Consider the following 12886-nt stretch of genomic DNA (forward strand, 5'->3'; position numbering starts at 1 on the left):
CCACATCCTCCTCTCTAAGGTGGAGCCTCCTTCTCTCCCCAGGTGAGGTCAGGACAAGACCTTCCCTGTCTGCCCACGGCCCAGCGATCTGGTGCCTCAGGGAGGACGTGACTCTTGGTGTCACTATGCGTCGTGGGCTTTACAACTTTACCAACTTCCTCTGTGTACAAAGGCTGACAGAAGCCCGTTCCTGTCTTCCATGGCAGAATATTCCAGGAGAGCTTCCTCATGGGCCCTGTGACCCCGGCCTGCGCGAGACCTACAAGATGTGGGGTTCATACCGCACTCCCCACTGAGTGAGGTCGGCCTCTCAGCGACCCCTGGCTATCAGGGTCACAGGTCAGAGGGCTCCTGGGCTTCTCCTTGTCCCACCTCCTGAATCCCAGAGCTTCTGCTGGGGGTGTCTGAGATCCCATCACAGGACCTGACTGTCTTTGGGGTACAGAGTTGAATACAGGAAATGGGTGCTGTGATGGGAGGAATAGCTGTCCCCAGTTATGGCTACATGGTAATCCGTGGACCCCGTCTTTATGTTTATAGGGCAGGGGACTGAAGGGAAGATGGAGCTCAGTTTGTGGAGTTGACCTTGAGATGGGGGAGATGGCTATGGACTGTCCCAGGGGCTCGAATGTAATCACAAGGCAACAAACAAAGGAGGAGGATGAGAGGTGGGGATTAGAGCAGCGTGGTAGGAGACTGTCAGCCACTGTATGGGCTTTGAAGGAGGGAGGAAGGCCCACGAGCCACAATGGCAGGTGGCCTCACAGGCTGGAGAAGTGAGGCGCTCTGCTGAGTATCAGAGAGGAACACAGTTCTGTAGGCATGTGATTTCAGCCCAGGAGAACTGGATCTAATTTCTGTCTCAAGTGCAAAGGGAATCAGTGTGTTCTCTCCTGCTGCATATTTGTGACAATTTTTGCTGCAGCAACAAGAAACCAACACAGGAACATGGTCAAGGACAAGTTAGGAAACCAAACAACAATAGCCGGGCATGGTGGTGGGCGCGGAAGTAAAATATGACTGGATTCAATCTCTTGAATCCAGGAGGAGATGCACAGTGAGCCAAGACCACACCACCACTCCAGCCTGGGTGAAAAAAGTCAACTCTGTGTCCAAAATTGGTGGTAATCCAATTAGTGAAATACCGTACAAGGAGAAGGTTGGCTTGTGAGAGATCCCAGGAAGGAAGCGGGGCGCTGATGCCACCACCAGGCTCTCCATCCACATAGGGAGGGTCGTGCTCCTCGAACCAGCACAGGAGCCACCCTGTGGAAGCTGAGGCCATGGAGAAGGCACAGGCGTGGCAGGAAAGGCTCCCAATCCCCACAGGAACAGGAGTGGACTGCTGATGCCTGCCTTACTGATCAGTTCATTCCTCCTGCCAGGGACTCCAGTTTGTCCAAAGAGATTGAACCAGGCTGCTAGAGCAGGGACATGGAGCCTGCGTGGTTCCTCTTCAGCCCCTGGGCAAGCAGGAAAGAGATGAGTGGGAAGCAGGAATGCACAGCAGCCTAAGAGATGAGGCTGAGCCCAGTGGGAAGGAAATTAGAGGCTACTAGAACCAGAAGACAGAGAGGGAGGGACACAGATGGAGGGACCTACACAGGGATATAAAGGAGCAAGGGGAGATTTTGCAGAGAGGGAGTACAGAGACGAGACGGCGGGGAGGGAACCCTCACTTTCGTTCCAGATGCCATGGATATGATGACAAAGGGAGGCGCCTTCTAAACTCACAACCTCTCTTTCTGGAGTCCACAGAAAACCTTCCTCCTGGCCCTCCCAGGTCCCTGGTGAAATCCAGGAGAGAGCCGGTCACCCTACAATGTTCCTCAGATACCGTGTTTGACACTTCTTTCCTGCACAGTGAGGTGAACTTTGAAGCCCCTGCCTTGTTGGAGAGCTCCATGGTGGGGTTCCCAGGCCAACTACTCCATCAATTCCATGACGTCTGCCCTTTCGGGGACCTACAGATCACTACGGTTCTGTCCTCACTCCCCTATGTGTTTGTCGGCTCCCAGTGACCCCTGGACATGGTCACAGGTGAAAGTGTCAGGACATTCTTCTCATTGTCACCGGGACACAGAGTGAATGATCAGGACTTGGAAACTAGGTGGTCATGAGGAAGATAGGTGTGGGATTCTTATGGAGAGACTCACTTGGGAGGTCTGTACCAACAGAGACAGAGAAATAGAATACACAAAGTACAGACCAGGTGTCATAACAGAGGACAGCAGACACAGGGGCCATGGGAGGTAGAAAGAGAAAGAGTTAAGGGACACCCAGACACTGAACCCATGTCCCCAGAGAGAGAGGCGTCCTTCCATGCTGACTTTGCTCAGAGACCTGGCACAGGTTAAGTTTCATTTCTGTTTTACCTCCACAAAGTGTTTCTAGGAGGGCAAGGACACCCATATTTCTGTCCTGGGTCAGCCTGTGGCCTCAGACCTTGTATGGCACCTACAGATGCCATGTTTGTTCTGACACCTCTGCCTTCAGGTGCAGTGGAGTCCCAGGATATCGTGGCCCCCAGAACACCAACCCCTGTATGCTGTGTGTGTACTTAGAGGTGCCACACTATCTGAGGCTCATATTCCACAGAATCCCTTATATGATAAGTTCCTGAGAGACACAGAGAAATCAAGGAACATCAAATAAAGAAATAAACACACAGAAATGAGCCAGAGTAAAGGGGACTGAGACTCACAGACACATAAAGAGAGAAAGAATGAAGAGTCGGTGGAAGGAGAAATCGAACAAGACAGGAACTAAAGACAAAGTCGTCCGTCATAAAGGATCGTTAAGTTCAGCCGAACTCGAAGACAAAGAGCAAAGTCGGCTCGTCGTGCGATGGATCGTCGTCGTCGATGAAATATCGATAGATGGAGAATGGATCGATTCTGCCGATAATTGTGTCGTCGATGGTAAAGATGTCGATCGTCGATAGATCGTCGATACGTCGACAAGTCATTTCCATGGTCGTCTTCGTCTATAGATAATCTCGAAGACAAAGGAGACAGGTCGAAAGGAATTTCAGGTCGTCAATGTCGATCGATCGTCGATGGATCGTCGAAGACAGACAATGAAGACAGATCAATAACCTAGATAAGATTCGTCGACCGTGTCGGGCAACCATTAATGCGTCGTCGATCGATCAATGAATAATAGATAAAATAATACAAAGTTATAGACAAAGACAAGAAAGCTCCGATAAAGATCAAGTCAACAATCCGAGAGGTCAGAAAAAAGGCAAACTGAGGAAGTAAGGTCGAACCGAAAGACGAAAAAGTGGAAGAACTGGAACATAAAGACAGAATTAGAGGTAAAGAGACAAAACGTCGGTCCGCCGATCAGAAGGTAAGTTCCTCAGCTCAGGTAAAGGGCTTCGAAATTGCCTCTTCTCCTTCCAGGTCTATGAAAACCTTCTCTCTCAGCCCAGCCGGGCCCCATGGTTGTTCAGGCAGGAGAGAACGTGACCTTGTCCTGCAGCTCCCAGAACTGTTTGGCGTGTACCACCATCTATCCACGGAGGGAGGCTCGTGAACAGTCTCTCTGCAGTGCCAAGCGTCAATGGAACATTGCAGGCCACCTTCCTCTGGGCCCTGCCACTTATGGAGGAACCTACAGATGCTTTGGTTCTTTCCATTACCCACCCTACAGTGGTCAAGCTGGTGACCACTGGCTGTTTCCGGTCACAGGTGAGGAAACCCCATGCCTGTCCCATGTCTTATGATCCCAGAGCCATAGCTGAGGAACTGCTGCTGATGATAGAAAGAAGCACGGACAGGTTCAGAGAGAAGACCAAGCTTCGGTGTGAGGGCGGGATCAGGATGCAGCATGGCAGAGGGCACCTCCAAACCCTCCTGCATGGCCTGCGTGGTGGTCAGCGGTCAGCTGCAGGCACCCAGGCAGATGGAGAAACTGGTCAGGACAGACCCAGAGGAGGCAGACTGGGCTCAGTTTGGGGGAGATCAGGGGTTCCCTCAGCCCCTCAGCCTTACCCATTTCCCAGAAGCCCATCCTGGCCTCTCACACCCACACAGACATATCATCACCAGCAATCACTTACACCCTTTTCTTTCATTTGAAAAATATTTGTTAAGGTTAAATATACCTAAAATTGACCATCTTTACCGTTTTTAAGTGTAAAGACTAGTGGTCATAAATACATTCATATTCTGTTTTGTTTTGTTTTGTTTTGTTTGTTTTACCCTCCACCGTTCCCTTCACCGGCCTCGCAGCCACCATTCTCTCTACCTTCTTGAGATCCGCACTTTGAGCTCCTGCATAAGGGGTGAGAAATGGGAATCTTTGTAATGAGCTCCAGTTCCATCCATGTGGCAAAATGTCAGGATAATTATTGTCTCTACGGATGGAAGTAGTCTCCACTGTGTGTATGTACTACATTCTCTCTACCCATTCACCCACTGAGGGGCAGGTAGGTTGACTCCACATCATGGCTACTGTGAACTGTGCTGGAACAGTCATGGGAGTGCAGATAGAACTTCCATACACTGGGGAGTCCTTTCCTTTGGATGTAAAACCCAATGAGTGAATTTGTGAATACTAGAATTCTTTTTTAGTCTTTTGTTTGGTTTTGTTTTCTTTTTGTTTTTGAGCTGGCTTTCCTCTGTAGCCCAGGCTCAGGTGTAACTGACACAATCTAGGCTCATTGCAACCTCCTGGGAGGCAGAGGCCTCCCTGAATTCCAAATGATTCTTCTGCCTCAGCCTCCCTGGGAGCTGGGATTACATGCATACACTTCCAAGCTCACGTTTCGTATTTTTTAGTACAGACGGGGTTTCCCCATGTTGATCAGGCTGCTCTCAAACTCCACGACCTCAAACGAGTACCATACTCGGCTCTCGAAACTGCTGGGACTGGGCATGAGCCACATTGCCCAGCCACTGTAGTTTTCTTAAAGGACTTCCATACTTTTCTGCATAATGCTGTACTAATTTACCTTCCTACCAACAGGGTACCAGGGTTCTCCTTTCTCTACCATCTTGTAGCATTTGTTTTGCCTGTCTTATGGATAAAAACCATTTAATGGGGTGAGATGAAAATTCATTATTGATTTTCATTTGTATTTCTCTGATGATGAGTGATACTGAACACTTTCATACATGATGGCCATTTATATGTTTTGTTTGTGGAAATATCTCTTCATGTCTTTTGCTAATTTTTTAGTTAAATTATTTGTTTATTGAGTTATGTAGGCTTCTTGTATTTCACAGTTATAATCCGTCTCAGATGCATAGTTTGCAATTGTTGGCTCCCATTCTGTGGGTTGTCTCTTCACTTTGTTGATTTATTGGTTTTGCAGTGCAGAAGCTGCTTAGTTGGATATAATCTCTGTGGTCTGTTTTTGCTTTGATTACTTGTGTTTTGGGGTTTTAAACAAAAGCCATGCTTTTTCTCCAGACAAAATGTCCTGGCTTATTTCCCCAATATTTTTCTTCTACATGTTTCATGGTTCAGGACTTAGACTCCTGCATTTAATCTATTTGGATTTGTCTCTTCTGAATGGTGGAGGAAGGGTGCAGTTTCATTCCTGCATGCAGATAGCCCATTTTCCCCATCGTTTATTGAAAAGATTGTCCTTTCCTGATTGTAGGTTCTTGACACTTTTGTCCAAAATGCATTGGATTGGCTGGGCATGGTGGCTCCCTGCAATCCCAGCAACACTTTCAGGAGGGAGCCAAGGGTGGGTGGATCCACCTGAGACCAGGGTTCGAGGCCCGCCTGGCCAACATGAAAGCAAACCCTGTCTCCACTAAAAATTACAAAATTAGCTGAACATGGTGGTCAGCGCCTGTAACCACTACTGAGAGTCTGAAGCAAGAGAGGAATTGCTGATTCAGGGAGACAGAGGTTGCTGTGAGCCGAGATTGCACCTCTACACTCCAGCTTGGGTGACAGAGCAAGATTCCATCTCAAAAAAACAAAACAGCCGTTGAATGTAGGCAGCATAGATTATATCTGTGTTCTTCATTTTACTCCGTTGTTCTATGCACTTTTCTTTATGCCAACGTCATGCTGTTTTGTTTACTACAGCTCTGTAACATATTTTTAAGTCAGGTAATGTGATGTTCCTGTTTTCCCTCTATATCTTAAAGTCTTTCGAGACAATGGGTACTTTATACAAAAATTATGGAAAGAGGATCCCAGGACTCCCAGAGCCCAGTGTTGGATAACAGAGTGTGGCCATAGACCAACCTCAAAGATTTCCCTTGAGTAGAGGGACAGGCACCCTCATTTCCTCACCTCTGTACCATCTCTATTCTGAGGCCCTTCAAGTAGTTATTCACCCACTGAACCAAGCTCCAAAACCGGTGGTAAAAGAATCCCTCTTATCTCTGCTTTTGGAAACCTGGGAGGTGGAAAGCGCTGGATTCAAGCCTTGGCTCCAGCACCTCCAGCTCTGATTGTGGGCCTGTCTTCCACCATGTCTCTGAACTCCAGACACTCCAACAGCAAAGGACCTTGTGGCCCAGCACAGGGCTCAGTGATGAATTCTCTTAATCTCTAATTTTCTGTAACTGAGACCTCTACAAGCTGAAACAATGATTGCAAATCAGCATCCTTCTCAGGAAAAATGCAGTGTTTGTTCTCCCTGCAGAATTTCCTAGCTTTGGAGGATGAATTCCTGGGACTTGAAAGAGGGAAAGAGGAAGGAACATCTAATGAGGCTGAGGTGTTTTAGAAAGAGTTCCACTTGCCAGAATGAGCTCCTGTGGGTCATATGAGGCAGCCAGCTGACTCAGCAGGCAGAGCCTTGCAGTAAAAAGAGACCTTGCACGCACACTTCGACTCACTGACTCGATTCAGCCATGGCTAAGCTCAGGCTGGGCGGTTGAAATCCTTTCCTAGTGTTTGCCATAACAAATTTCCACAAAAATTGGTGGATGAAAACAAACGACTTTTAATTATTTTTACAGTGCTGTAGCTCAAAAGGATGAAATGCACCTCGCGACAAAATCAAGGTGACAGCAAGGTGCCTTCCCTCCTGAAGGTTTCCCAGGCGAATCTGCTCTTCACATGTCCCAGTTTCTAGAAGCTCCCGTTCCTTGGCTCCTGGTCCCCTTCCTCCTTCCTCAAAACAGAGCAGGGGAGAAAGCTGCGGGTCTCCCGCTTCATCAGGCCTTTGTCCCTAAGGAGACATTCCACGGTTACCCCATCCCAATCAGAAGTGAGAGACAATCCATAACAAGGAACTGCTATGATTGGCTTCTTATTGGAGTCTCTTGTTCCTCAAATGACTTAGACACACCGTTCTGATTGGGACCTCAGTGGTCATGATCCTCTTCACCATCTTCTTCTTTCTCACCATCTTTGGTGTTCCAACAGAGTAAAGTCTCACCAGTGAGGCCACAGACCTCGGGCCGTGTGGGAAGCAGGATGGGGAGCACGCGGGTGTGTTCCTCACCGGCAGGATGGTCTCTGGCCCAAGTTGGGAGCCACAGAGGCAGAGCTTTCTGGGGGCATGGTACCCTGTCCTGCCTTCCAGCTCCCAGACGGCTGCCTGATTCTGAACTGTATCCTCATCCCTGCAGCCACTGACATCCAGGAGAGGTTCCATGACAGGCAGAAGTGGGAGACAGAATCAATGGGATGGGGGTGAGAGCCGTTCATGGGAAGGGTCTTGGGCTCAGAGAGACAGAATGCCTGAGTCTGGCTGTTGTTGGCTGAGGGACCTCCTGGCACCCACCACGAGAGTCCTCCGCTGCGTGTTGGGCTCTGCACATGAAATGAGGACAGACGTGCCCTCTCAGCTGTTTTGATGACTTTTGTCTCCACCACGAGATGCTGCTGTAATGGACCCAGAGCCTGCGGGGGACAGAGACAGTGAACAGGGAGGTAGGTCCTCCTCCGGCCCAGCCTCGTGGATACTGCTTTATTCCCCTAATAGTCCTGAAGAATGTAGGCCCCTCCCTCACTCCAACATTTCCCTCTCTCCAGGACTCGACAGACCAGACCCTCAGGAGGGTGACATGCAGCACAGTTGGATCAACAGGTTCTCACACAGGGAAAAACCACTCGCCCTTCTCAGGGCCCAAGACACCCCATGGGCCAAGCGTGTACACGGAGCTTCCAAATGCTGAGCCCCAGATCGAAAGTTGTCTTCTATCCATGAGCACCACCGTGGGCCTTGAAGGGTCTTCTAGGAGACAACAACCCTGTCTCAAAACCCGGCTTCACAGCTCAATGTACCAGCCGCCCAGGAATCAGAAGGTGTGAGTCTGCATCTTAGGGCATTGCTCTTCCTCCAGACCACGAATCCCAAACGTGCCTCTCGCTTACACAAATGTCTGTGGTTTCCCACTGCCTGCTGCAGGAAAATACACTCCCTTTGCTTGGCCACAATTCTCCATTTCCTTGACCCCCTGCCCACCTCTCCCAATCTGGCTTTACTTCCTAGTCCTACTGGGCTGTGTGATCACACTGAGAACTCCACAGTTCCAAACACACAAGAGACTCCCTGTTAACACAGCACTTAGACGCATGCTGTTCCATCTCCCCTCAGACTATCTTTCAGCCTTCTGTCAACAGTGAAACTTATAAATTTTTTTTATCATTTCAACGTAGCTCTCTCCTCTTCAAATAAACACCTCTGCCCTCATCCTTTAGGTAATGTGACTCTTTATTCGCCGAAAGTTTCTGGTGTTATCATTACTATGTCCATATAGCCCCATATGTTCTCCACTGGGTTCTCACCCCTGGACTCTGAGCTTCTGGAAGCAGGTGGAGCCTGATTTCTGTCTGGGACTCCAATTTCCATCCAACGATGCAACGCATAGAAGGTTGCAAGGATCGTGAATGAGATGAACAAGTGATATTCTTACTCTCTGCAGACCTGGAAAGCTGGCAGAGCCATTCCAAGATGAAACACCTGTAGAGTCATAGGCCTTGTTGGTCTCATCTCCACGGGGACACATGTCCACACATCATCTTTCATACCATAAATACACAGTCGCTCCTCCAGACCTGTGGGGTTTACAGGTGTTTGTTGAGCCAACTATAAATCAAAAATATTCAGAGAAAAAATCCACAAAGTTCCAAAAAGCAAAACTATGTTGAATGAATACAAATGAAGCAGTGTGTAGGCTGTATCCGGTATTATAAGTAATCTAGAGATGATTTCATGGACACAGGAGGATGAGCATGGGTCATATGCAAACGCTGTGCCATTTCATGTAAGAGGCTTGAGCACCTGCAGGTTTTGGTGTCAGAGCAGAGATCCTGAAACCAATCACCCGCGAATAGTGAAGGACGACTGTATATAATTTTTATTCATGAATTTTAGAAATAAATCCTCAAAATGCACAATAATAAGATAAAACAATAAGCAGTGTTTTTACAGTGTGAAAATAAGCTTAGATTTATTTTTTCCTACGTGTAACCCTCTGGTCCAATGTTATTTATGGAGAAGACATTCTTTTCTACCTTAACCCACACGGCAGCCTCTGTCAACTATAAAGGGACTTTGTGTACACGGATGTATTTTACACTCTTTCCTGCTTAGTGGCTCTCTGTGTCCACTCTCACGAGGATGCTGCACCTTATGTAGCCTTAGAGAACCCCTTAACATTTGGTAGCCTGAATCCTCCAATTTCTCCTTCCTCTTTAAGATTGCCATTATTATTATTATAGGTTATTTGCTTTTCCATGTGAATTTGTAATAATTTTTCTCATTTTCACCAAAAACAATGCTTGTAATTTTGTTGTGACTCCCTTAAATCTACAGAAAAAGTTCTGTCCTGTAGAAACATCATGCAAACCACATACATTCTTTTAAATTCGCTAGTATCCAAAATAAAAAGCTAACAAGAAACAGATAAAATTAATTTAAGTTAATCGCATAGACCCATAATATCCTTAGCCCAATAGACCCAAAATATTAACCTAGTAGATCCAAAATATTATTTTATAATCCAAATAGACTCAAAATATTATCATTTCAACATGTAATCATGTGTCCTCTTGGAAAACATCAGATCCCTGTCTAGGTGGGCAAAGGTTTTTCTTTGTAATATCTCATTTCCACATTTCCACTTGGTGCAGAAACTGCCCCCAAGGTTCAGGATAATAAGAGGCAGTAGGAAGGATGTATCTGCAGGAAAATGACTAAATGAAATTGAGACACCAGAGTTTGGGGAACTCACTAGAACTACAGGGTCAGTGTAGGGGAGGGAATTGGGAGATGTTGATCAAAGGATGCAAAGTTTCAGGTATTCAGGAGGAATCGGTCTGAAGGTCTCTTATACAGCTTGACCACTATAGTTGACAATACTGTACTCTATACTTGAAATTTACCAGGAGAGGAGATTTTTTTTTTAATATAGAACACTTCACGAATTTGCATGTCATCCTTGCGCAGGGGCCATGCTAATCTTCTCTGTATCGTTCCAAGTTTAGTATATGTGCTGCAGAGGCGAGCATGGGAGAGTCAATCTTAAGGGTCCTCACCACGAAAGAAAGAAAGTAAAGAAGGAAAGAAAGAGAGAGAGAGAGAGAGAGAGAAAGTAAGGAACAGAAGCCTCCTCCTTTCTTAGGCGTTTGGGACAAATTCTCCACACAGGTACAGCTGAGCACTGTAAAGTCCCATCGAGGGTCGAGGGTCTCCATTGAGGGTTGAGGGTCTCCATTGCCAGTCACAGTTTGGGCTTGTTAGGGTTATGCTGTACCAGGAGAGTGGAACTTATCAATCAACTCTTACTGACCAGTTAGACAGATTCAAGGCAAATTTCCCTACTGGGAAATCCCAAATCCCAAAATATGCAGAGACCAATAGACGCCTCAATTCCTCTGTGTCTCCGCCTAAATCCTTGGATCACTGTGATTCACGTAGTTATGTGGCTCGTAATTCCTCGGGCTGCAGAATGGCTATGACAGACCCTGTGCTAAGGGGATTGGTGACAGTTGAGACAGGAACGTGGAAGCTATAGCAGTCAGGGTTCTCCAGAAAAAAATAATCAATACTAATAATGATAGATATATAGGTAATGATTGATAGTCAAATAATGATAGACAGATGGATAATGATAATGATATCACAAATAATGATAGATAGATGGATAATGATAGATATATAGTGATATCACAAATAACGATAGACAGATAGGTGGATAATGGCAGGTATATAATGGTTGATACACAGATAGGGTATTTATATATTGGCTTATGCAACTATGGAGACTGACAGGTCCCATGATCTGCCATCTGCAAGCTGGAGACCCAGTCCATGTGTAGTTCCAGTCTACATGCAAAAGTCTGAGAACCAGGAGAGTCAGCAGTGTACATAACAGTCCAAAAGCCGGCAGGCTCATTCCAGGCACGGTGGCTCACGTCTGTAATCCCAACACTTTGGAAGGCCAAGGCAGCAGGCACATCACCTGAGGTCAGAGCTCAAGACCAGCCTGACCAACATGGCGAAATTCCATCTTTACTAAAAATACAAAAATTAGCCGGGTGTAGTGGCGCTCGCTTGTAATCCCAGCTACTCAGAGGCTGAGGTACGAGAATTGCTTGAACCCAGGAGGTGAAAGTTACAGTGAGCCGAGATCGCGCCACAGCACTCCAGCCTGGGTGACAGAGTGAGACTCTATCTAAAAAAAAAAAAAAAAAAAAAAAAAAAAAAAAAAAAAAGCTAGCAGGCGCAACATCTAAAGAGTCAGTGCTTCAGTGAGAGTTCAAGGGCCAGAAAAGACTGATGTCCAGGCAAAAGGAACTTCATTTTACATTACCAGTTCAATTTTTTGTTCTGTTCAGGCCCCACCTGATTGAATGAGGCCGACTCACATTAGGGATTGCAATCTGCTTTATAAATTACACTAACTCCAATGATAATCTTATTCAGAAACACCCCCACAGACACACACAGAATAATGTTTAACCAAATATCTCGGCACCCCATGGCTACGTTACCATTCCTGTTCCACAGAAAGAGGAAACCACAGCAAACGTGGTGGTAAATCGACGCAATCTGTTCCGGCCCACTAGTAAATGATGGCCACTGAGGTTCCTGAACTTCAACCAATTAGTATCTCTCTCCCAATAGAAAGCCGTATCATTTGTAAACCATAACAACCGTTTTCTTGTTTTTTTGCTTTTTTGAGACACAGTCTCGCTCTGTGTTGCCCAGGCTGGAGTGCAGTGATCTTGGCTCACTGCAACTTCTGCCTTCTGGGTTCAAGTGACTCTCCTGCCTCAGCCTTCCGAGTAGATGGAATTACAGGCTCCCACCACCACCTCCAGCTAACTTTTTGTATTTTTAGTAGGGACTGGGTTTCACCATATTGACCAGGCTGGTCTTAAATTCCTGACCTCAAGTGATTCACCCACCTTGGCCTCCCAAAGTGCTGGGATTATAGGCGTGAGCTACTGCACCTAGTCAACAATAGTATTTTTAATCAGGTCATCCTGCCTTTACAATCTATGAATTTTCCACTACTCCTATCTGCACTTTAAATACTCAACTAAGAGTACAGCCATTACTTGTCTTTCACCCAAAGTCCCATTCAAGTGAGAACAAAGGAATAAATAAATAAGGCATAAGTAACAACAACAACAATGACAAAAGAAAAGTAGAATGTGGTCAATTTCATGCAATCATCAACACCAAATTTCCAGAACATAATATTTCCAAATTTCCTGAACGTAAATACGTATGTGGAAATTAACAAAATGTGGTGAAACAAAAGATCACTTAAATTTGCACAAATGAAACAGCCAACGTGGAAGCGGATCTGTTTTCTGAAATATGGGACAAGCTCAGGACTTCAAACTACTTCGCGCGTTGGAAGACCTAAGTGATGACGTATTAAAATGAAAATAAGATTTTAGAAGGTTTAATCACGAATATTTCACTTTCCACACTTGAAGAGTT

The 12886-nt window shown here is 46.3% G+C and overlaps 1 non-coding gene and 1 pseudogene across 1 annotated transcript; one reads left to right on the forward strand and one right to left on the reverse strand.

The window, feature by feature from the left end:
• The first annotated feature begins 125 nt into the window (after positions 1-125).
• On the forward strand, positions 126-8753 carry LOC116271754 (annotated as a pseudogene).
• Positions 8754-10333: 1580 nt separating this feature from the next.
• On the reverse strand, positions 10334-10440 carry LOC116271758. The gene has a single exon (XR_004180512.1). It is a non-coding gene; the product is annotated as a U6 spliceosomal RNA (small nuclear RNA).
• Positions 10441-12886: the final 2446 nt, after the last annotated feature.

Source organism: Papio anubis, chromosome 20 (assembly GCF_008728515.1).
Source record: "Papio anubis isolate 15944 chromosome 20, Panubis1.0, whole genome shotgun sequence".
NCBI lineage: Eukaryota > Metazoa > Chordata > Mammalia > Primates > Cercopithecidae > Papio > Papio anubis.